Consider the following 25,299-nt stretch of genomic DNA (forward strand, 5'->3'; position numbering starts at 1 on the left):
CAGGAATGCACAGCCCTGTGCCGGAGGCTGGAGCCCCTGTCTTGTTCTCCTCTCAGCCATGGAGTTTGGTGGAGGCCCTGGGCTCCCCTTCTTTGTTCTGTGAAGAGCAGAGGCCGCAGGCAGGCCCCGTCTCTATCTGTGAGGCCGTTAGGGCTAGTGTCCCTGTTTAAGGGAAAAGTCTGCAGATAGGCCCCCATCCATGAACTGTGCAGGTCAACTGCCCATCCCACCTGTGAGAGCACACTGAGCCTTAGCCATCCTGAGCCCAGAAACCATTCCTGCCTATGTAGGGAGCTCTTGGCTGGGGTTAGAGTAGAACATGGAGCTGAGGAGTTAGGCCACAACAGGAGGCTGGGAAGCCTTGAGAACAACTTCTGTGGACACACCATGGAAAGAGAGGGCTGAAGACTGTAAGCAGGGAGGTGGTCAGGGAGGGTTTCCTGGAAGAGGTGGGGAAGGGACTACAACTCTAGAAGGAATGAGCTGCCTCTGAATACATGTTGACTACTCTCATTTCTCCCCTTCCTTAGAGCCCAAGTCCTGAAAATGCCCCCTCAAGTACATATGAGCAGGTAGTTCAAGGGCTAGCTTTCAGTCTATGCCAAAAAGCAGCTGCAGGAGCTGTTCTCCATGGAACAGCATGTCTGGTCACCTGGCAGCAGCTTGGAGGCCTGGCCACAGTCCTGGCTGTCCCCTGTGCCGGGCCTCAGCTGCCTGTCTCAGGCCCTTCCCGTTCCCTGGCCCTTTCAGGTCGGTGCGGCCCCTCCGTAGCTCCTGCTGCTCCCTGGCCACTGCTCACGGCTAGGTCTTAGCAAGTGTCTCTGGATCCTCCTCTGTGTGTTTTGCTGCCCAAAGCCCCAAGAGACAGCGTCTGTTTGTCTGGACAGACACTGGGCGCTATGCCACACTTGAACCAGGCTAGTGACAGCTACCCTGGGTCAAATCTCTGAGGCTGGCCTCCCCAGCTGTGGCCAGAGCATCGGGGTTGCGTGGAGATGCCGGCCCTCCGCAGGGCAGCAGCATGGCAGAGTCCTCGGCTGTGTGGGGACAGCAGTTTAATAACCCTCACATGCAGATCGTTCTAGCAATTCCCAGCCCTCAGGCAGCACCATAGCCAGGCGTGATGAACAGAGGCTGACCAGAGCTAAGAGATGCTGCTCCCAGAATGCCTTGTGCCAGGGCCCCCCGCAGGACCCGGGTGACAGCTTTGCTGTTCTTGACAAATGCAAACCCCATCCTGTAACACAGGCCAGGGAAGCAGGCACCCCGCCAGCAGCTTGGTGCTCACCAAACCGCAAGACTTTTTGGGCAAAAGATTTTGTTCTCTCTGCCCCACCAAACCCTTGTCTCCTTTAATTTTGCCATTGTTCTTTCCAGGGAAATCTAATTTTAAAACAAAAAACACATTTCCTAACCAACAGGACACATGTATGTGCCAACAAATATTTGATTTGAAAGCAAGTCTTGCTCAGTGTAAGCTTTGCTTTTAACGGACAGGACAAAACACCGTGGCCAGCTGTGCAGAGCGTGTGTTTGGCCCCGGAGGCCCTGTGTTCCTTTCAGCTCGGAAATCTGGCTGGAGGTGTCCAGCTGGGACCACATCGTGATGGTCACATAGTTTCCAATCTGGAGGGTGAGGTGGGGCCCGGTGGCAGTGAGATCTTCTCTTTCAATCCAGAACCAAAATATCCCGGTCTGCGGCATTATCAAGCCCGGATGTGTCTCACACAGAAAGCCGCTTGCAAAATAAGGCCACATTTGAGCTCAGGCCAGGGGTGATGTTGAAAACAACACAGCTAATAAGTCACTGGTTGCTGGATGAAATAAAACTGTTTTTGTTTTGTGGAGGTTTCTCAGCTTCTGGGGCAGCTCTTCTGTGTCAGGGGGAGAGCCCTGTGTCAGCCTCTCTCTTCCTCTGCTCCAGAGATGCTGCTGAGTCTCCATGGGCCTGGGGCTCCTCGGGCAGACCTCGGTATCCCACACATATACTCAGTCGCAGCTTCCATAGCATGGGCTAAATCACACCCTAGACCCAGCCCAAATAATAAGAAGTACCAGTTCTATTTGGTGGCAAGAAGCCTCAAAGGTCTGCGGTGACTGTCGGTGTCTGGCTGCCTCTGTGATCAGCGCCGTGCCGGCAGTGGGCATCCGTACCGTGGAAGCACCAAGCAGTGCTGTGTGTGGGCTCCCACATTAGGGGCAAATCTGAGTGTGAAATGAATGCCTGCCGCTCACAGGCTTAGCCTCACACACTGTGAAACCCCTCTGGGCTAGTGTCTCCTCTGTGCAGTGAGAGTATTTTACACCTCAAGAGGTTGGAGGTGGGGAGTAAAGGGGAGAAATCTGAGGCCCAGATGGGGTCTGCAGAGAGCCCTGCCCATATGCATCCTCCTGGCTGCCTTAGAGACATGAGCCTGGTGTTTTGCTGAGCACAGGGCCACCCAGTCTCCCTAGTGGCTGGGTGTGGCCACGTGAGTGAGCCGCAGGCTGTGAGCATAGTGCTACATGGAGCTTCTGGAATTTTTCTTAAAAGACAGGTGGCAGGCACCTGTGCCCGCTGTTTGGAATATAGAAAGCATGGCTGGTGCCAGGTCCATTCTGGACCACGAGACCTGGACCACATCTGGAGCAGGGTGCAGCAGGGGTTCCGCTGCACCTGTCTTGGCCTGTCTCCCTCTGGACTTCTTCTCCACAAAGGATAAGCTTCTTTCTCCCTTCTCAAGAGATCTCCGACATTTCTGCGCCACTCATCTCATGGGCACAGGCCTGGCATTGAGTACATGGGAATGAGCTGCGTGTTTGTCCTCCAGGGGTGCTCATGTCCTGCGAGACCCTGGGGTGACTCAGTGGGGCCTCTCGGTGGCATGGAGAAGGTGGCCCACTCCCCTCTGGACGGGCAGGCAGGGGCTACAGGAGGAAAACGGGCCAGTAGGGAGTGGTGGGGCCTGGAGAGCCAGAGCCCACAGCCACTGCCCAGGGCCACCAACTGTCAACCTGAGGAGAGTCAGACCGGCCTTGCCTGAGTGGCTGATATTTTAAGGGAAACTGGGAAGCTCCTAGTTGAGTACATGCTGATAGTTCTTTCAGATTTGCTGGCACCACATGGTGCAGCTGCTGTGGCGGGGGCTCCGTGAAGCACATCTGTTGTGCATGTGGCTTCCAGCCTGGTGCCACCCATTCATGCCCTCTGTCTGTGTCTGGGTTAGAACACAGGCTGGCACGGGGCAGGCCACAGGCCAGCTGTTGTGTAGCCTTCTTTCCTTTGTGCCTCTCAGAGGGTTCAGGGGCTCTTCACCTTGCCCCTGGGAGACTCCACACACCCCTGACCCCTCAGGCTGTTCACACCAGTGCCCCCCTTTGCCTCTCCTGCCATTTCCCCTCACTCAGATTCACACTGGCATGACACCTCCGCCACACTACACACTGCCAAGGCACAGGCCGCTCCACCTTTCAAAAAGAGGTGAGCACTGTAAACAAGATGCTGTCAAGGTCCATTCTCTCCTTCCTGCTTTATTAAATGCCCCTCCAAGTTTAAGCTGGGCACATGACCTCCCAGCCAAAGACCACTTTCCCCAGCCTCCTTTAGAGCAAGGTGTGGCCCACAAAATAAGTCTGGCTGGTCAGTTGTGATCAGAAGCAACTTCTGGGTCATGCTTTCAGAGGAAGAAGGAGTGCCTTCTCCTTCCCATTTCCTGCCGGCAGGAATGTGGATGTGATGGCAGGAGGGGGAGCAGCCACCTTAGACTGAGAGGTGAAAGCTGATTCTTGTGATCAGCAGAGCCTGGGTCCCCAGTGCCATGGAGCTGCCATATAAGCCCATCATGCTTCCATTCAGCCTGCCATGTGAGGGGGCAGTAGACTCCGATCGGGTTTACAAGAGAGTTACTTTGTCATTTTTACAGCAAGCCTGTATTTCATAGCACTAGTGAGCATGTGTTCTAACTGGTTCACGGGGCTTACCATTTTCATCTTGCCTAGAACTCATTCACATCAGTTACCCCACTAGGTCCACTTCATTCTTGCATGAGTCCGCCCAGTAAGCGAGTCCTGAGCATTTTCTGTGCAGGTCGCTGGGGAAAACGCAAAGGCAGATGACCTGCAGTTCCCCACACTTGAGCAGGAGCTTAGGACTGATGGTGAGAAGACAAGTGCCATTGGAACCCTGTTCTGTGGCCCAAGGTGGCCGTTCTGCAAACAGTGGATGAACAGCTGCTCTGTGCTTCACTTGGAGTCCCTGTGGGCTAGGTAGTCGCTGCAGACAGTGACATCACCTGCCTCTCCCATGGAAGCCCCAGACATGCAATAAGACTCCAGCCAGGTGAGGGGGCCAATGCGCTTGTGTGTGCACAGGTGTGTGAGCAAGCGTGTACACGCATGGAGGAGGGAGGGGAGGGAGAGAGAACAGGTCTGTTTGTAAGGGCTCCTGGACAACGATTCACCTATTCATCAAGACTGTGTTGCATACCTCCTGTGCCTGGCAGCTGGCAGATCAGTGAGCCAAGCCCCTTCCTGGAGAAGCCCCCCGTCAGCCATTGACACACCTGAAGATACCGATGACTCCAGTCGCTCGCTGGGGTAAGGACAGGGAGCAGCTTCCATTGTGCCCACAGCTGCGGTGAAGTCTCTGTGTCCAGCTGCAGGGCTCATTCGTGGCGTCTGTCCTTTGTCCCTACCCTTTGGATGGATTTACATGGAGCCATTCATGCTTTCCCCACATCTTGTTGTGATCAAGAGCTGGGGTTAGGGGCTCTTCCTGAAGCCACTGCACAAAAAGTCCCAACAACCAGTCTCCTCAGAAATATTCCTCACCACGCCTATCAGCCACCTGTTGGCCAGCAAGCCCAGGAATTTATATACCTTGTTGCGTTTATTTTCACAGTGACCCTAGAATGAAGGCAGCTTATCCCCCATTTTACAGATGAGAAAACTGAGGTTTGGAGAAAAAGAAAAGAAAGAAAAAGCATGGGCACCATCATGAAGAGAGACTGTCCGGGCATCTCTATTTCCCTGCACCCCTCCCCAGGCAGGCGGGCTGGGCTAGACCCAAAGGACCAAGGTCAGGGTCAGAATGCAAGCTCTGGAACCTACTGACTGGGTGACCTTAGTTGACCTTCCTGGGCCTCTGTTTCATTGTCGGTAAAATGGAGCCGGTAATACCCAACTCATAGGATCATTGTTAGACCTAAGTGAAAACATGTAGAAAAATGTACATGCAGACACAAGCCTAATATTGGGGCCACTACTGACTGGTGATTATAAGGCTGAGACTCAAGGTCAGACAGGCCTGGCTCTAATCCTTCCCAGCTGTCTGTGCCCTTAACCACTATGTAGATGGCAAGAAAGCCATGGCGCCCACCTTGTGGGGCTATGTGGGCAAAATGAGTCAATGCTATGTGGAGGAGCAAGTGCCCAGCAGGCAGTAGGCATGGCTTCTCCCGCAGCTGTGGTATGTGTGCTTCTTTCTGTGTACTGAAGCCCCATCCTCAGCTGTGTGAGTGGACTAGGCTGCCCTATGCTCCAACCCCTGGTCAGCACCAACCCAAGGAACGGACTGCCGGGCACTGGTCTGCCCTTTGTCCCCAACTGTGTCTCCTCTTGTTTCTGTCCTCTAGTAGCTGTTCCTTTCCTTCCAACCTTTCAGACCTCCAGCCAATCAGCCTCTGACCCCAAGGACCAAGGTCAGAGGCAGAAATAAAGACAAAACAGTGCAGCTGTCGTAAATCACCAAATTAGCCGTTATGGAGGAGGGCAGTAAAAGAAAATAAAACGAAGATGAGATACAAGGTCTGAAATAGAAATGCCAAGGAGAGTGACCAGTGGGGGTTGGCAAGTTAGGGAGCCAGGCAGACCGAGGTGCTATCTGGGGTCGCCTTGGGCAAGTCTCTGCCCTCCTGAGGTTCTGCCCCTTGGGGCTCAGGACTGCAGAGACCATGATTCCTGGGTTATGCTTGCATGAGGGAGCCCAGAGCTCTGTGTGGGCTGCGATTCCTCTCCATGTCCCCTCCCCGGTGCCTTCACCTGCTCTTGGCTCCAAGTCCCATCCAAGAGTCTGTCTCCAGCTGGCCTTCTCCCCTGAAGTGCAGATGCCCAAAGTCATCCAACTGCTTGATGTTTGCCCAGAGGCCTCGCCCATCGCTATAGCCACACGTCCAGAACTGAACTGTGTACCGCCCTGGGCATGGTGGAGGCTGCTGTAAGGAGATGGCCCTCACCTGGCAGGGAGGGGAGCTTGAAATCCCCAGGGACGGGAGGAGGCTGCACCGGAACTACACCCGATCCAAGACTGCTGAGCTGAGAGGGTGCTGCCGGCGAAGGCTCTTCCACCTCACACTGCCAGGTCCCTGGCCTCTGGTGGCACCAGGAGAGGGTCAGAGCGTGCCTGGTGGGGTGGACCCTGGCTTTGCACTTCCCACCCTGCCCGAGAGACATTAGGCTGCATCCCTCTACATCGCAGAAGAGTGAGGACAAAGGTGCCTGCCTCACAGGGTTGTGGGGTGGCCTGGGAGAGGGCTAGCCTCCCTGGGGATTCTGTGGCCCAGCTTCCACCCACCATACCCCTGCCCTGCAGCCACCCTACAGGCTCCTGAGGGTTCAAGCTGGTGCATGATCTTTAGGCTTCTCCTGCCTTCACCTGACAGCCCTCCATGCCCCAGCCACACCCTTCTTTAATGCTGTTATTTTTTCGTTATTAAAACATTGTGATAGTCGTTCATTTTAGTTGCTTAAATTCTGCAACAGTGAAACAATAAAGATGGAAATCACTCTTCCAGTTCCATTCCACTCCTCAGAGCTACCTACCATTGATGGTTGTACACTTCACTCCAGAAACATCTATGACAGCTGGAAGTTACAGACACAGGCGTGTGTATGCGTCCATGTGAGTGTGCGTGCAGGATTATAAACAGCACGAACTGGCCGGCGCTGCCTGTGCTGCTGCGGGCCTTGCTGTTATTTTCCCTGGATGAGTGGGGAGCATGTCTCAATGCCAGCGGGGCAGCTTTGTGTTGGCTGCATAGTTTTCTGTCGTGCAGCCTCCTCCCTGCTAATGAGCAATTAGGTGGCTCCACTTCCTTTGCTAGTACAAACCACGAGGCTCTGAACATCTTTGACATTTTTGAATGATAAGCTCCTAAAAGTGAAATTTCTGGGTCCCAAGGAGTGTGCATTTTTGAATATCACTAAGCTTTCCCAGCCACCTCGCAACCTCCACGGGGACTACACTCTGACTCAGAGTAGGAGATCCTGGGAGCCCCACAGCCTGGCCAGTGCAGGACTGTGATTCCTTCCCATTTTGCCCCCATGTGTTCTTGCTGTTTGATTTTGATGTCCCAGGTCACTGGGGAGGTTAAGCATCTACTCAGTCATTCTCTGGCTGTGAGTATTTCTTACTGTACAAGCCGCCCATTTCTCTTCTTTGCCTGTCTTTTTCTACTGGGTTGTGAGTTTTTACTTGCTGGCTCACAGAACCTCATTGTATGTTATGATATCCATCTGTTGTACGTTTCAGTCTTTTCTCCCAGTCCATCGGATATCATTTAACTTTATCGTGTAATTGGCCATGCAGAAGCTATTTGTTTATTTATTTTTTGAGATGGAGTCTTACTCTGCCACCTAGGCTGGAGTGCAGTGGCGTGATCTTGGCTCACTGCAACTTCCAACTCCTGGGCTTAAGCGATCCTACCATCTCAGCCTCCCAAGTAGCTGAGATCACAGGCACACACCACCCTGCCCAGCTGATTGTTTTATATTCTTGGTAGAGACAGGGTTTCGCCATATTACCAAAGCTGGTCTCAAACTTCTGAGCTCAAATGATCCGCCTGCCTCGGCCTCCCAGAGTGCTGGGATTATGGGCATGAACCACCACGCCCGGCCAGAAACTTTTTATTTTTATGTAGTCAAATCTGTCAGGCTTTTGTTTTATAGCTTCTGGATTTCGTGTGTTGCTTAGGAAGATCTTTCCTCCTCCAAGATCATGAAAATATGCTCCTCTCTTTTGATACTGTGGTGTTAGAGCTTTGTTCTTTCCTTTCGCAGCCTTCACCCATCTGAAATGGATTTGGCAGGATGACACTCCCTTTCTTGTGAAACCCGGTCCTGGCTTGGGATCCGCAGATGCTCTGACACATCCTACCTTCCCTCATTCAGTCACTCTACAAGTATGTTTTGAGCCTTTATTAGGCACAAAACACTGATGATCCTGCTTCGAATAGATCATGCCCTTGTCCTGGGAAGGGTGTATTCCATGGTGGACACAGAGAGCGAACAAACGAACACAGGGTGCTGTGGCTTGGATGTGTGTCCCCTGCTAATCTCATGTTGAAATGTGACCCCCAGTGTTGGGAGTGGGACTAGAGGGGGGTGTTGAGTATGGGGTGGGTCCCTCATGAATGGGTCAGCCCCGCCCCTTGGCGAGGAGTGGTAGTGAGACTCACTCGAGAGCTGATTGCTTTAAAGAGCCTGGCACCCACCCCTCTTTTCTTGCTTCCTCTCTCGCCATGTGACACACGTCTTCCCCCTTTGCCTTCTACCCTGAGTAAAAGCTTCTGGAGGCCTCGCCAGAAGCTGAGCAGATGCTGGTGTCATGCTGGTACAGCCTGCAGAACTGTGAGCCAAATAAGCCTCTTTTCTTTATAAATTACCCAGTCTCAGTGGATTAATGTCCACAGTGAGTGCAATTTTAGGTGGTGTGAGGAAAATGCACAGATCTGAGGATGGACGGCATCACGCAGGGCCATATTCACAATGACATGGTCAGGAAAGTCCTCTCGGAGAAGACAGTCTAAGCCAGAGATGCTAACAGAGTCCAGAAGTGAGCCCCACCGCTGCCAGGGCAACAGTGCCACAGACAGAGGGACAGCAGTGCCAGGGCCTGGGAGGGGGCTGGAAGAGCAAGGCAGTCCTCAGCTGAAGGTGAGGAGTGTAGGCCAGATCACAGGCCTTGGAGGCCACAGGGGAGGGTGCCACTTTATTCTGAATCTGACTGGAAGCTTTAGACGATGGACTTTGGTACATTGTGTGTGTGTGCGTGTATGTGCAGTGGTGTAGCCAGCACAATGCCTGGCAGGCAGTTGGCCTTCCATGTACATTTGAGAGTGGCCCAGGTTAACTCCAGTTCAAGCCCTGTCCTGGCTTCCAGCGACCCCCAACTCCTGCACCTCAAGGCACCCCATCGGAGCGTGAGCTCCTTCCCTCCCTCAAGTCTTCTGCTCCTCCTCTGCACACCAGGGGCCCTGCTTGACTCTTGCCTACTCCCTCTCCCTCACTTGCCTGTGGGCCACTGAGGACATGGGTTCTACCCCTGGACAGCTGCAGAAGCCACCTTCTCACATCCATCCCCTGTCTGCACGCTATCTCTCCTGGATGCTGAAATCAGCTGCAACCTCAGCCACTCCCCTCAGCCTGGTCCTTCCAATCCATCTCCAAATGGCAGCAAGGTCAACTGCTCTGAAGAGCACCCCTGTCCACCACCTCACCTCTCTCCTCAGGTCAATTCATCCAGCTGCACCTGAACACACACACACACACACACACACACACACACACACACACACACCTCATCCAGCAGGTATAAACTCAGCAACAAGAGTGCAGAGAGTGAGGCAGGAGGGGAGTTGGGGAAGGGGAGGTGAGAAAAGGAGAAGGAAGGGAAGGAGACAAGAGGAGAGGGAAGTGGAAGGGAGGGGAGAGGAAGGGGGGACAGATGGGGCCACTGACAGAATCAGGGAACAATAAATAGCATCAAAAAACAGTCAGGGTATGAGGCCCCCAAGAAAGAGGCTGAAGGATGGGGAAAAGAGAAGCAGGAGAGATGGGGATGACAGCGTCAAGGGCAGCTGGGGTGAAACAGGGAAAGGCTGAAAATGCCATTGGGTCTGTCCCTCTGAGCTCAGTGACCTCTACCCCACTGTTTACTAGACATACAGCATCTTCTGGATTCTCCCTGCTGTGCTTCCTGTGCCTGGCGATGAACCTGTCTGTGGATGGGGTAGGGGAGGGCCTTGCTGACCTATGGCAGCCATTGATCACTGTTCCTGGGATTTTGGGTGCTGCCTGATCCTGTCAGCTCTCCAGGTGGGCAGAGGCTGCTTGCGGAGCCTGACAAGGACGCAGCCATCCAGCCAGGGGAGGATTCAGGCCTGTCGCTTGCCTCTGGCACACCTGATGATCTGCTGCACTCACACACCTGTGCCACAGACCACGCTCTCCTGATTCAGGGATGATGGTGTGAGGTTCAGTAACCTGCCATGGCCACATGGCCAGGAGAGGTGGAGCCTGGACGAGCACCCAGGTCTGCTGCCTGGGTCTGGTGCCACCAGAAAGGGACACACAGAATGTGCCCCCTTAACCAACTTGACACTACAAGGGGCATCAGCTGCCACCAGGGCAGTGAGGATACAGCTGCCACTACAGGGCATGAGGGAGGGGATGGGGTCAGGCTGTCCCTTGTGAAGCCTGTCAGGAGAGCTTTCAGTTTTGAGTAGCAGACGACCCCATCCACAGCAACCTTAGCAAGCAGGGCCTGAGGACAGAGATATCCTCATGCTCCAAAGGCCATCTCTACCCTCATCCTCTAGCACCAGGTCACTTTCCGCAGGACCCACCCACTGCAGATGGCCTCTTTCCTCCCTGCCATCCACCAGGACTGAGGCTGTGAGCCCTGTGTTAGGAGGCCAGGAATGCGTGTTTCCCTCCCAGACTCTGGAGAAGGCCATTCCCTGACATGAGCATGCAGAGGGGCAGCAAGTGCGCCCCTCCCAGACAGGAGCAGGCTGAGCCAGAGAAGGCTGGGCACCAGCCTTCACAGTTCCCCTTATAGGGGAGACTGTGGCAGCGCATCAGCCAAATAGAGTTGTCACCAACGCCTTGAGGCAGTCCAGGAGGCGTTTAGAGCTGGCCCAGGGTGAAGAGCCCAGAGCCAAACCAAGAGACGGAGGCGTGGCAGGGCTGGCCCCAAGACGGATGCCTGAGCTGAACCCTGAGGGGCAGCCAGGGCACAGAGCAGGAGGATGCAGAAAAGTGCTATGGTTCTCTTTTGGAATTTCAGTGAGGGTGGGCAATGCATTGAATTCAAGCTCAGGAAGGAGGAGAAGAAGGGAAAGCCATAGATGGGCCACTGAGTGTCAGACTCAGCTCAGGCAGGTTACCCAGGGCTTAGCTCACTGTTGTCCACTATCCCATCAGAGAGTTGCTACTATTTGGATTTTATAGGTGACAAAACTGAGGCTCAGAGTTGCTCGCTGGCTTGCCTGCAATTGTGCAGCTGAATGCCCATGCTGGGGTCCATTCCATGGCCCTCTCTTCTGATCGTGTGGTCCACCTCATAGTGACAGCCTTGCAGACAGACTGGAGGCAGCTGTACCAGCTCCTCACCACGCATCCTGCACAGTTCAGCTAGTCCTCCCAGCCACTCTTCCTTGAGGCATCACGGCTCCACCCCATGGGCGGAGCTCAGAGGGTCGGGGAAGGTGTCCAAGTTGGTCCGGACCTAAGGGCTGAGGTCCTAGACAGGGGCCCTACCCTCTCTCCCCTGTGTCCCTGTCATTTCTTTTTCTTGTTTTTCTTTTTTCTTTTCTTTTTCTTTTTGAGATGGAGTCTTGCTTATCACCCAGGCTGGAGTGAAATGGCAAGATCTCTGCTCAATGCAACGTTTGCCTCCCGGGTTCAACCAATTCTCCTGCCTCAGCTTCCCAAGTAACTGGGATTATAGGCACACGCCACATGCCCAGCTAATTTTTTTGTATTTTAGTAGAGACAAGTTTTCACCATGTTGCCCAGTCTGATCTCAAACTCCTGAGCTCAGCCAATCCACCTGCTTTGGCCTCTCAAAGTACCAGGATTAAAAGTATGAGCCACCACGCCTGGCACGCACCTTCCTTCCTTCCTTCCTTCCTTCCTTCCTTCCTTCCTTCCTTCCTTCCTTCCTTCCTTCCTTCCTTCCTTCCTTCCTTCTTTTCCTTCCTTCCTTCCTTCCTTCCTTCCTTCCTTCCTTCCTTCCTCCCTCCCTCCCTCCCTCCCTCCCTGCATCCCTCCCTCCCTCCCTCCCTCCCTCCCTCCCTCCCTTCCTTCCTTCCTTCCTTCCTTCCTCCTTCTTTATTCTTGTTCTGTTGCCAGGCCGGAGTACAGTGGCGTGATCTCAGCTCCCTGCAGCCTCTGACTCCCTGGTTCAAGCCATTCTTCTGCCTAAACCTCCTGAGTAGCTGGGATTACAGGCATGTGCCACCACACCAGGCTAATTTTTGTATTTTTAGTAGAGACAGGGTTTCACCATGTTGGTCAGACTGGTCTCGATCTCCTGGACCTGGTGATTCACTGGCCTCGGCCTCCCAAAGTGCTGGGATTACAGGCGTGAGCCACCCGGCAACTTTCATTTCTTTATTGACTGTTTTCTTAGGAAGTGTCCATCGAAGCCTCCCAGACTCACCTTTTCAGACCTTGTGGAGCCCGCAGCAGAAGCAAATAGGTCAGCCCATTCTTGGGGAACCTGGGCCAGGGAGCCTTGTGAGTAAAGAGACCCAGGCCAGGTGCCTGGGTCAGGGAGCCCAGGGGGCCTCAGGACGCCAGGGGCACCAGCAAGCAAAGATAGCCGACAGGTGCCAAGGAATGATGGGGGAGCAGGGGAGGTCCCAGGCCCAGTTCCCTCAGTCACGCCTCCCCTGGAGGGAACAGGTGCTGTCCCAGGCCTGGGGTCTGTCATCTTTCCCCCATCAGGAGGGGCCATGTAGAAGGGCACACTTAGGAGTGAGGTGGGTGGCAGGGCCTCCAGGGACAGAGGCAGGTGGGAGAGGGAGGCAGGCTGGGGTCGGGAAGGGCCCCGGCTCTGGACACAAGAGATCACAACTGCAGTTTTATGTCCGGCATGTTGGATGAATGAGTGACTATACCCATGGGACACACATCCTAAGCACTCACTGACCATGCCAGACATGGGCCAGCATGGAAAGAAGGACGCGGTTCCCAGCCCCAAGGAGCTCCCAGTGCAGGGGTCACCCCTGTTGCTGGCTTGTCCACCAGAACCTCAGCCCTGACCACAGCTTTCTTCCTTGCTTCTAAGCTGCCCTCTAGCACTCCAGCCCCTGAGGGAGCTGCTGGGAGCTAGAGCCGCAGGAGGCTGGCCCTGCACGCTGCCCTCCCTGAGGCTTCCTGAGACCATGACCCCTGCTGCTCCCAGAAGCCTTGCTTGCTCCCTGGTTGGAGGAGATCCTGGGTGAATCCAACCTCTGGCTGAATGGTGGGGAGGCAGGCCCACTTGCTTGCTGTGGCAGAGACAGAAAAGCCCTGGTCTGCAGGGAGGGGGAGTGGGGGCGATGAGCAACAGGTGCGAGGCCCCTCGGAAGGCAGAAGCCCTTGGAGCAGGGAGGCTCACAGTGGGGCCCACTACAGAGGGAGGACCCAGGTGGGGATGAGTGTGAGGCTCCCCCAGCTCTCACTCCTGGCTGGGGATGGAAAACAGTGGGGTGGCCGGGGAGTGGGAGGATCCTGAGGCCCTCTTTCCCTCTGGAGAAGGCCTTGGGGGCTGCAGGGGGCTCCAGGCTACCAGCATCCAAATCACCAAACCACACAGCTTTGGGGCAATTCCATGAAATGTAACCACAGTACTTTGGTGAATTTAGCTTAGATTGTTGCTGTTTTTAATAAACTATGAGGCTACCTGACTGATCTCTGTGGCTCCTAAAGAGGAGGAAAGGGACTGCGAGCAGGTGGGGAGAGGGATTGAATCAGTGTGGATGCTTCCACGGCACGGAGCAGAAAACTCAACCCCAACAGCACCAAGGAAAATGTCACATGACAAGACCTCCTGAGGAAGGGAGCACCGGGGTTGACTAATTTAGCAATTCAGTGACATTATGGTGGGCCATGCTCCTTCCACGATTCAACTCTGCTCCCCACTCAGTGTGTTCGCTTTGTCCTCAGACTCACACTCCTCATGGTCTCGAGATGGCTGCCAGTGTTCCAAACATCACACACAAATGACACCATAGAAGAGCACCTCTCCCTCTGTGTCTTTTTTATCAGTGAGAAACCCTTCCCAAAGCATGCTTCCCCTCACATCTTATGGGCCAGAATTGTATCACAGGCCCACCTCTAGATCAATCATTGACGAAGAGCCATGTTTGTCTTAGAATAATTAGGATTTACCCTTGAGTCATGGAGTGAGTGTGGACAACAGCAAAACTGAGTCTTACCAGGGAGGAAGACTGAGTGGGGGATGCTGAAGAGGTGACCCGCCTCCAGGACAGCACAGGCTGGGGCCTTCGGAACCACAGTGTCCCAGGGCCTGTAAGACCCACACACACTGAATGCAAGCAAGGCTGGAAGGCCAGCCCTTGTCTGGGCCCTTAGGGTGACCCAACAGCACACACCTGGGAACCACTGATGCTGGGAGAGGGGACCCTGGCTGGGGCCAGCCTGCAAAGATGATGGCCAAGGAAGCTATGTGAATCTGGAGTCAGACAGGCTGGGCCCCTGGGCCCTTCTGGGCTAATACGGTCCAGCACGGAGTGATGCCTGCTCCTCAGTCTGGGTTCTGCAGACATCTGTCAAATGAGGCCCTGCAGGAAATAATAAATACAGCCTGACAGGGCTGGCCTCAGCTCAGATGCCTCTCTGGAAAAGCCCAGCTCAACAGGTGTCTCTCTCCTCCCATGCTCCCAGTAAAGACAGGATCTTCATGGGATGGTCAATGAGGGAAAAGTCTGCATCCTCGGGGACAGCATCCACTTCCTGCCAAGGAATCGTCTCATTGTTTTACAGCCCAGCGTCTTCCCTGAGACTCATGAGGCCCTCCCCTCAACTACGAGCGAGGCCACAAGGGAAGAGGCAGGAATGGGCCCTGCCAGGGTCGTGTCTCCTCATGTCATTAGCTGCTGCTGATGGAAAGTCGAATGACCCTCGGTGGGAGGTGGTGTGAGGAGGAACACGCAGGCTGCTTACCTGGGCTGAAACGGGGCTGTTCCTTCTCATCTCTGGCTGCAGTGTCATTTGCTTTTTTTTTGGAAACAGAGTCTCACTCTGTTGCCCAGGCTGGAGTGCAATGGCATAATCTCAGCTCACTGCAACCTCCACCTCCTGGGTTCAAGTGATTTTCCTGCCTCAACCTCCCGAGTAGCTGAGACTACAAACCCATGCCACCACCCCCAGCTAATTATTTGTATTTTTAGGAGAGATGGGGTTTTACGGTGTTAGCCAGGATGGTCTTGATCTCCTGACCTCATGATTCCGCCAGCCTCGGCCTCCCAAAGTGCTGGGGTTACAGGCATGAGCCACCGCACCTAGCCGTCATTTGCTTTTTAAGAGGAGCCCAGGAAGGCCACATAACCGGCTCCAGACGGGGAATGAACTTTGTAGCCTTCAGATATTTCAAGGTCAGCTCAGGCGGAGTAGTTGTGGAAAGTTCTTTTTAACTTTCAAATTATTTTTCTCATCTATGAGCTCATTTGATTCTCTTCACAGGCCTGGAAGACAGTGGACCCGGGGATTTTTACTCATTTGGCAGATGAGAGAGCTGAGTGACTTGCCTGAGGTCCTGCTTTGGAAGAGTGATAGCTCTGAGCTTAGAATCCTCTGAGACCTAGGCTGTTCCACTGGACCATTTGGGGTGCTCCTTTGAGGGTGAGCAGGCCTCCAAATGGGAGGGGGCTTTCAGAGACCCAGGCCCTCCAACACCAATGCCCAGATGTCATGAGACCCTTTCTGGAGGCATCCAGCTGTCCTGTCATTGGCAGAAGCTTCATCCGAAAAGTTGGCAGACACGGTGTCGGTTGTGACATGGTGATTGAACTTAGTTCCCAATGACGTGTTTGGTATGGTGCAAGATTGGGACTGGTCTTTAGCAATATAATTGTAGAGGATTGGTGGGGACAGAGGGTCACTGGTGCCTGGCAGAGCTGCCCAAGCGTTTTCATCAAAAGTGAGGCAGGACTCCACCCAGCTGGCCCCATGAATAGAAAGGGCACACTGCCTAACTTTCTGGGACACCCAGAGCCGTGAGCCTCCCCGCCTGGCCCCGTAGCAGCTGTTGCATCTGCTGAGCCCTCCTGAAGGATGTGTGCTTCCCTTGACCACAGAAGGCAAGCCCATTTCCAGGCATCCTTGGTACCTAGTTGCCTGGGGATGCCCCAGTTCCTGACAGGGCTGAGCCAGCCTCAGTTCTGCCATAGGCATGTGCTGGCCCCGTCTGGGTGGGTGAGGATGGCGGCCCTTGGCTCCCTTGCTCAGAAGCCTCTTGCTTCCCTTCCCAGCCCCCAGGTCCATGTGCCTGGGAAGCTGCTCCGAAACTGTCCTGGCCCCACTCCCCTCTAAACCTTTGACTCTGGGAAAGGCTCGTTCCAAATGGACAGAACCTCCTTCGACTTTCACCTCGAAACTAGAAATTGAAGTTTCAATTTGCTGTTACAGCACCTGCAACTGGGAGTCTCCCCATCCTAGATCCCTCCCTCCAAGGGGCAGGAGGCAGCCCCAAGGTGCTCAGCGAGTGGAAGGTGTGGCTCTCAGACACCAAGGTCTTCCCATGGGCCTGCCGAGAGGAGGTACACCTGCTGGGGCACCTTATAGCTCATGCCCAGATTGGAAATAACTGCTAAAGCCTCCCTCCTCTCCTCCCCCTTCCTCTCCCTTCCTTTCTGCAAATGTTCACTCAGCTGTGCCATGTTCACAACTGGTCTGGAAGAGGAGCAGGGGCAATAGGGGGGGTCTCTCAAGGGCTTTGATCTTCCCTCAGTTTCAAGCTCCCCCTCTTTTATTTTTTTAGATGCAGTCTCTTGTTGCCCAGGCTGGAGTGCAATGGTGTGATCTTGGCTCACCGCAACCTCCACTTCCCAGGTTCAAACGATTCTCCTGCCTCAGCCTCCAGAGTAGCTGGGATTACAGCCATGTGCCATCATGTCTGGCTAATCTTGTATTTTTTGTAGAGACGGGATTTCTCCATGTTGGTGAGGCTGTTCTTGAACTCCTGACCTCAGGTGTTCCGCCTGCCTCGGCCTCCCAAAGTGCTGGGATTGCAGGCATGAGCCACCATGCCCTGCCTCAAGCCCTGCCTCTTTAAAGCTTGAAAGCTCATCCAAAGCTCACCCCAACCCCATCCTGAGCTCTGTCCTCTGAGGACATCGCCCTCTCTGAGCTCTTCAGTTCTTCTGGATCACACCAGAAAAGCGGCTCCAGAGGGCCCTCTTCCACGCTCCAGACCTAAGTGCACAAAAACAGCCATGCTGGGCTCCCAGCCCACTTCACCTGGATCCCCATCTGAGCTCATCCTGGAACCCTGTTTCCCCCGCCAATAGCCTTCACATTCTGCCAATTACACCTGGGCATAGCTCGTGAACTTGTCCCTTTTCTCGTTCCCCTGCCTGCTCTCCTCTCCAGGATCCCTTCAGCAGCCCCCTCACTGGTGTCTTGCCTCAGCCCTTCCCCTTCCTAGCCTGCGTTTTCCCAGGAGGAAAGATCATTCTGAATGCACACTGGCCTGTCTCTAATGCCTGTAAGACAAAGTGCAGACACTTCAGCAGGGCTCAGGAGGCCCCTCTTTCCCGGGGAAGAGCTGATCCATCCCCCAAGCTTCCCCGTTGACAACTGTTCACTCCCCGCACAAAGCCCCACCTTGCACTTCACTTTCCTAACACCTGTAACCTGCCTCTGGCTACCCTCTCCTTCTCTTCCTGCTCCCCTTTCTCCATTAACTCAGGCCTCACCTCCTGCAGGGAGCCTTCCCAGACTTCCTTCCCACATTCTTCCCCCAGCCTCGGTTCAGGGACCCTGCATGGACTCACCTCCCTTCTTGTACCTATCACACCACATTACCTGCATCTGGTTCCGTGTCTGTCCCTCACCTGACTGTGGTCTCCTAAGGGCAGGAGCTATCAGGCTGATCTTCATAGGTGGGCTTCGCATGCAGGTCTGCCAGGTGGGGCCGCCCCGACCCAGAGAAACAGAGCCAGCAGGAGTCTGGGAAGATGCAGCAGCAATGAGCTCTGGGACACGTAGTTCTGGAACAGAAGCCTCTGGCATTCTGTGTGACCCTAGGCAGGCCACATAATCTCTCCAATCCTCTGTTGCTTCCTCTACCATATAAGGAAAAGGACAAAACCCTCTTCCCCTGTCCCCATCTCCAGGTGGGGTTGTGATGATAACGAAAAATGCTGGAGATACATGGGCTCATGGGATTACCAACATTGCCAAACAGGATGTGTTCCGGAGACACAGAGCAGGGTGCTTTGCCAGCTGAGGATGCAAACTAGGGGGAAATGAGCTGAAGCGACTCCAGGTCTCCGTCTTCTGTGCACCAGGTGCGACCTGCCTCCGTGGCAACCAGGACACACAGTTCTCCTAGCTGAAAGACAGAACACCTTCGCCACTGCACAAGGCACCCCCAAACACCTACTGCACATCTCTGGGTTCCCTTTCCCTCTTCTTCTTGTTCTTCACCCCTGTTCCCAAGAGATCAGTACATTTCCTCCAAACTTCAGACCAAAACTCTCTCTTCTCTGGGAACCTTCCCTGCCCCCTCTTCAAAGTAGATTCTTGGCACCACCCTGGACCCCAGCTTTTAACAGCTGCCATCCTCCCCAAGGTCAAAGTGCTAATTAGCTACTAAAAGTAACTCCAGTCCATACTCAAAGCTCAGGAAAACGCCCCCTACCCCAGCACATGCATGCATGCACGCACACACACCCCATTTGGGAGACCTAGCTTCTCTTCTGAGAAGGCTCACTCTAGTTTGGAGGCTGTATCTTCTGCAGTGTGAGTTGGTCCTACCCTCACCCTCACCCTCACCCTGACTCCCAGGCCCAGTCCAGACCCCCAAAATCTCAGGGCCAACTAGGGATAGAACTAGCTTTCAGAACTGGCTTTCAGTCTCCAATGCTCTTCTCAGCAGGGACTCCTGTCCTCTCATGGAAACTTGCCATCCTGTGTCCCATTGCCGAAGATCACCTCACAGCTGAAAAAGGAGCCTGTGATAAGCGTTCGGGATTGAGCAGATCGTACGTATTTGCAATGCTACTGGAGATGGAGGGAGGAAATGCCATAGCCCAGTGGAATGAACAGCATGGGTGATGTGGCTCATGGCAGAGAGACGGGCGGGGGAGGGCAGGGGCCAAGTCGTTCCTTCACCACCCTCACTCCTTACGCCTGTGCCCAGAGCCAGCCCTGCCCTGGAGGCGAGGAGAAAGGCCCAGAGCTTTGCCCCTGATTCCCCCAGCTCCGGCCCACACCACCTGCCATCCATGCACGCAAAGCCAGGCCTCTGGAATTGTGCTGCCAGGCCCTGGGCTGGAAGAGAAAGGGCTGCCAGGGCTTAAGTCCAAGGGAAGCCCACGAGCTTCATATTTAGAACTTGAGTCTTTCAAGGTCTGAGTCTATTTAGACTCCTAGAAACACAACCTCCATTCCTTAAACATAACTGGCGAGTGGTGGGTGGGGAGTGCAGGGAGAGAGCATAAAACATCTCATAAAAAGGCTGTGCGTCCTGCTGGACATCAAAGGGCTCCCAAGGAGTGCATGCGGATGAGTTCAGGATAGAGGAGTCATCAGCATATGGATTAAATTCCCTATTCATTATGCATCCGCCGGAGCATCAGGAGAAAACTTCACACAGCGTGGCCCCAGTTCAACGAGCTGGAAAACGCTCTGAGTCACGGAGGGACCCCAAAGGCAATCAGCCATTCCCCACCATCCTGAATCTTCTTCCGCTGTGGAAAGACCTACCTCCTGCAGTGCTAGAGGAAACCGGCTGTGCTAATTCAGAAAGGCTGGCCCTCCTCACCATGGTCAGCCCCTCCATGCCTCTCCAAGGTCTGCTGCAGCCCGGCCAGCTCACCCAGATATAGCTGGGCCCTCCCCTGTATTTGGCCCCTCCTGGCTCTCCCCACTGCCACCCCAGGACTGTGACCCTACTGCCCATCCCTGTCCCTACAACGGCAACCTGGGCCTGCTTGGAGGAGAGGGAGGGGAGAAAGGTGCCCGGCGCCCGTCCAGCAGGCCTGTCCTGCTCAGGCAGGGCTTTCTACTGATGGAGGACCCGGCACATCTCTTCCTTATGCTCATCCCAGCCCACCTCACAGGCCAACCCCTTTTTATCTTCAGTAACCTTCTCCTCTTCCAAAGTCATCCCAGCATCCAGGCCTTCTTGAAATCCCCATGCCCCACAAAGCGCAAGGCCTAAAGTGCTCACTCACCCGCTGTCTAGAGTTAGTGGGAGGCTCTGATAGCATGTGCGGCATTTGGCCAGAGGACCCAGCCATGCAAGATTCCTGCTCTGTGAATTGCTGCACCTCCTCCGGGCTCCTCAGGAGATGTGTACACAGAAGACCGATAGCAAGGTGGCCTCAGGAGCCCACTTCAGGAATGGAGGACTTAGTTCCCCAGCTGTTCAGATGTCTCCAGCGCTCCCTGTCTTCTTCCTGCAGGCAGGAAGACAGCCCCCTTGCCCAAGGGCACGCCCCTTCCTCAAGGGACACATCAATGGCTGATTGGTGGTGCTGAGGTACAAAGGCTTGGGGACACACCTCCAATGCAAATCTCTATCTCAGCTGCTTCCCAGGGAACCCCACCTGTGACATACCAAGCAGGAAACTGAGACAGAACCTCTTCACTAAAAACTGGTCTCTCATCCAGTATCGCCCCGTGCAGAGTTCCGGGAAAGCTAAGGCACAGAAAGCACCACTTTGGTCCTCCGGAATGGGGAGGCTGCCTATCTCCCCACAAGCACAAATCCACATCTCTCTGGCCAGCCATGCCCAAAACCACACACTCTGCATGCAGAGGAAAGAAACCGCAGTCTGAGAATAAACTCGGGCGCTCTTCCTGTGCCAAGAGAGACAGACGACAGCAAAGGAGGTGGCCTGTTCACAGCAGGTGCTTTGCAAGTGCAGGACCTTGCCTACCAGCAAAGGTGGCCCACTGGGGGGCTTTGCCATCTGACTAGAGCAGGAGCTTCTCCTCTCTCAGAGCTGATGAGTGCACGGAGGGAGGCCCATGCAGGAAGGAAGGTCTCCTCTTCCCTTCTGATTTGGAGCTGAGCCCAGGGCTCACCCAAACCAAGTTCCAGGCCCAGCTTCAGAGAGTATTTTATGAAGCAGACATTCACTGCAGTCCTAGGCGCCTTTGTTTTCTCAGCTATAAAGTGGCACCAGTGGCCCCATCCCGCTGGCTCATGGGTTGGGGTGAGGACATGCTGGGAGAGTAGTGGAAAGGCTCCCCGCACTGTGAGGGGTGCACACACATGGAACCGACTGTTACGGTGATGATGAATGGTTTTGCCTTCCCCTCCAGAGTCCACTTCTCAGGAGGGCCGGGATTAGGCTTCACATCTGGGTTTCCCTCCAGCCAGCAGAACCAGCCTGGACACAGGTGTTCCCCGAAGCTGGCTGGATGATGAACTAAGGACTGAAACCATCAGGAAGACGGATGATGACTCGGCGTGGGGCGAGCCTGGACCAGCTGCTAGGGACCTTCACACAGCACTCTTTTCCATCAACGTTTCACTACTGCTGTCCTAACATCCACAGCTTGCCGTTGGTTTTCCGTGTTGTTTGTGGCTAGCCTGAGAGTCTGGGAAGGACAGGAAGAGGGAAGCACAGCAATTGCTCACAGGGGCTCTGTGCACTTTACCTCCCCGATGGCCTGCAGAAGCAGTGTCACCACTGCGGGGCCAGCACTGTGCTCTGGCACACAGCTGAGCTGGGGGTGGGAACCAGGGCTCGAGCCCAGCCTGTAGTCCACTCCCCAAGCTCTGCCCAGGGGAGCAATTTTTTCTGGTCACACAAAGATGCTCTATAGGTTGGCAGTCCCCAGATACCTAACCCCTCTGAGGCATGGTGCCATTTTACAGAGGAGAAACTGAGGCTCAGAGAAGTTCACTTGCCCAAGGTCACACCACAGGTGAGTAGTGGAGCCAGGCAAGTACACTTTAGGCTGGGCTTGAGCCCTGGCCTCCTGGAGTCCGATAGACTCTACTCCTTACAGAATGTGGGTGTGGACTCCACTTCTTACAGAGTGTGGACACTGTGGCCACCTCCACAGATGTCAGACAGAGGCTCTCTTCACAGGCTGGCTATGCACAACCCCACCTTACAATTCAGGCACACAGATAATTCCTTACATGATGTGTTATTTACAGTCCTTCTGATTTCAAGTAAGAGCAGCCAAACGAGCAAAAGAGAAAAACTTTATTGGAAAGACACTGAGAGACCTGAAGGAAATGAAAAATCCCAAAAGAACAGAATCCAAGATTGTCCAGGACAGCTCTGAGGATCTCAGAGTTGGAAATGGATTGCCTTTCATCCAGAACCCGGCATGAGCTGGACTTGGCTTTCAGTCTCTGTGTTACATTTCCAGGTTCCTAAGAGAGAAAGCGAGCGTGTTGGGCAACCTGGGTCAAGTGTTTCCTTCAGTGAATCATTTCCTGAGGCCAGGGCCCCTGTGACATCGTGATTACCTGCAGCCTAACACTGTGATCACGGGCAGTCACCACGTGGGGGATGTATACACCACCCTTAGATGCAGCGAGAGGGACTACTGCCCAGCCTCCAGGCTTCAGAAGGCCCTGCATATTACGAACGCGTGCGCACGCGCACACATACACACACACCAACACACACTTCTTTATTTCATTTTATTTATTTATTTTTTGAGATGGAGTTTCACTCTTGTCGCCCAGGCTGGAGTGCAATGGCATGATCTCAGCTCACTGAAAGCTTTGCCTCCCGGGTTCAAGAGATTCTCCTGCGTCAGCCTCCCACGTAGCTGGGATTTCAGGCATGTGCCACCACACCTGGCTAATTTTGTGTTTTTAGTAGAGATGGGGTTTCTCCATGTTGGTCAGGCTGGTCTGGAACTCCCAACCTCAGGTGATCCACCCGCCTAGGCCTCCCAAAGTGCTGGGAGCCACCACGCCCAGCTGCACACACTTTTCAGAAACACACAGGATCCAGGCCTCAGTGCTGGCAGATAACGAGGTTAAACATCAATTCTCATGACTGGCATTGCTCAGGCCCCAGGGAAATCCATTTCTTTATCTCTTGCTTAATGTCCTCAACAAAAAAGGCATCTGAATGCTGGAAAACTTGTGAGTTACACCTATGCAGATGTCAGGTAGACACTGCTTCCAAATGGAAGGAGAATTTGCATGGTGGAAGCTCTTCCCTAAGAGAAAATACAAACTATTTCACTTGTTAAATCCTCTCAGCATGAATGCAATAGATCTTTAATGACTTATGTTTAGTAACAAAATATTGTTTCCTAGTAACATTGAGCATCAATTTTTCTTCTCTTCCTGTTCCAATTCATGATTCTGAAGGCACCTGATAGTTAGCATACTTTCACAATAGTGGAGTTGATATTTCGCATAATCAGTTGAGAAATACATTGCAGTATTAAACAGTTCGTTTTGCTCTTCAATGAGTATACATGTAGGTCTACATTAGAAGTAATATGATGAAGTGTAATATCAGTGCTTTCTGTTAGTGACTAGATGCACGCAGAATGCCAGAATTGTGGATAATCTTTGTTTTGTAAAATCACTTAATATGACTTTCTTAAATTTTCAAAATATTAATTAAAAACTTCAGCTTTACTTAAATAATTTTACTTAATTTAATTTAATTTACTTAAATAAATAAGCTTTTGATATCCATTCATTAGAGTTGTATTTTCTCTTTCAATTGTCAGAGAGAATTGTGAATATTTTAAGGAAGATGCTTTTTTGAAAACATACGTTTTTAAATGTTTTTGATTCTATTTACCATAATTTAGGATTTTTTATAAAAAAATAAATTCAAATTTTGTACACTAAATGCAATCACCTTTTTTTTTTTCATTATATAGTCTAGCATTGACAAACTTTTTCTTAGTGGGCTAGATAATAAATACGGCAGGCAGACAATATGGTCTCTACCACAAACAGTCGGCTCTGTCATTGCAGCATAAAAGCAGCCACGATAAAACATAAGTGACTGTGTGCCTATGTTCCAATAAGACTTCATTTACAAAACTATTTGTTTATATATTGTTTCATATGTAAAAATTGTTTTGATATCGAGATTAATAAAAATGCTCGTTAATCAACTATGAACAAAGATAGAATGCCAAATCTGGCTGGGCACAGTGGCTCACGCCTGTAATCTCAGCAGTTTGGGAAGCCAAAGCAGGCAGATCACCTGAGGTCAGGAGATTGAGACCATCCTGGCTAACATGGTGAAACCCTGCCTCTACTAAAAATACAAAAATTAGCTGGGCGTGGCGGCGTGCACCTGTAATCCCAGCTACTTGGGAGGCTGTGAGCTGAGATCATGCCACCGCACTCCAGCCTGGCAACAGAGCAAGATGCTGTCTCAAAAAAAAAAAAACACACACACACACAAAAGAATGCCAAATGCCAAATCTGGCTATAGTGTTCACTGAATATTAATATTCAAAAATCAGTTTTGATGAAGTCTTTGGCAAACGTGCAGAAGTTAAAGCTGAAAATAAAAATCTGTGATGTTCTTGATTACTGTCACAGTCTAATGCTTTTTAAAAAGATTCTTCCCCTTTTCAAAAAAATTTTAATTCAAACGTATTAATACATGATCTCTCTTTTGTACAGCATATTAATTTTATTTTTTATTTAAGAAAATGTTTGACCATCATGATCTATATATTACATATATAAAATTCAATGAAAGAAACATTTCACTGTCTGTACCTCTTTTCTTGCCATTATTATTATCAACTTCATTTCATGATGATTTTCTGAGACTCCAGTATATAATGGAAGGGGTGTGAAAACAGGAGCCACTCTGGGCCATGACATGCTGGAGCGAGCTTGCTGTGGCTCATGAGAACTGATGGTGAGGTCTCTTCCCAGTTCTGTGTCCATAGCTTGAAATCAGCCACAATGGGAGTATTTACACCATGAAAATCTACGAACACCACAAATGAGTCCTGGGGCCCCCAGGGAGCTGGCTGTTAAATATTTGCCAGTCCACCTCTGACTCTGCTTCTCAATATGCTGGGTACAGACCTGCGTGGGCCCAGTCCTGTTTGGGTCCCTCTTATGTAGCAATGGAATGCTGCGTACTCAGTCTTTCTGTTTGGCAGAGCCGATAACACCCAGCGAATAAGGAGAGGTGCAAGGCGCATGGCTGTCTGTCATCTTCTGGTCAGGTATGCAGTTTCTCTCCTTGGGCCCAGTATTCTGCAAGGAGCTAATTGACAAAAGGAGACTAGGTGCCTGCTGAACAGATCAGAGCTTTGCTCTGCAATCTTAGGGGTTGCTTTGCTCTGCAATCTTCAGTTATGATTCTCTCTCAGTGCTTTCAAAACCCT

At 52.7% G+C, this 25,299-nt stretch overlaps 1 long non-coding RNA gene across 1 annotated transcript; it reads left to right on the forward strand.

Annotated features, from left to right (window-relative positions):
- Positions 1-16,581: 16,581 nt before the first annotated feature.
- Positions 16,582-24,479, forward strand: LOC128932394 (uncharacterized). Its single transcript, XR_008482192.2, has 2 exons — positions 16,582-18,278; positions 18,866-24,479. It is a non-coding gene; the product is annotated as an uncharacterized LOC128932394 (long non-coding RNA).
- The last annotated feature ends 820 nt before the right edge of the window (positions 24,480-25,299 follow it).

The sequence above is a fragment of the Callithrix jacchus genome, chromosome 6 (assembly GCF_049354715.1).
Source record: "Callithrix jacchus isolate 240 chromosome 6, calJac240_pri, whole genome shotgun sequence".
NCBI classification, from domain to species: domain Eukaryota; kingdom Metazoa; phylum Chordata; class Mammalia; order Primates; family Cebidae; genus Callithrix; species Callithrix jacchus.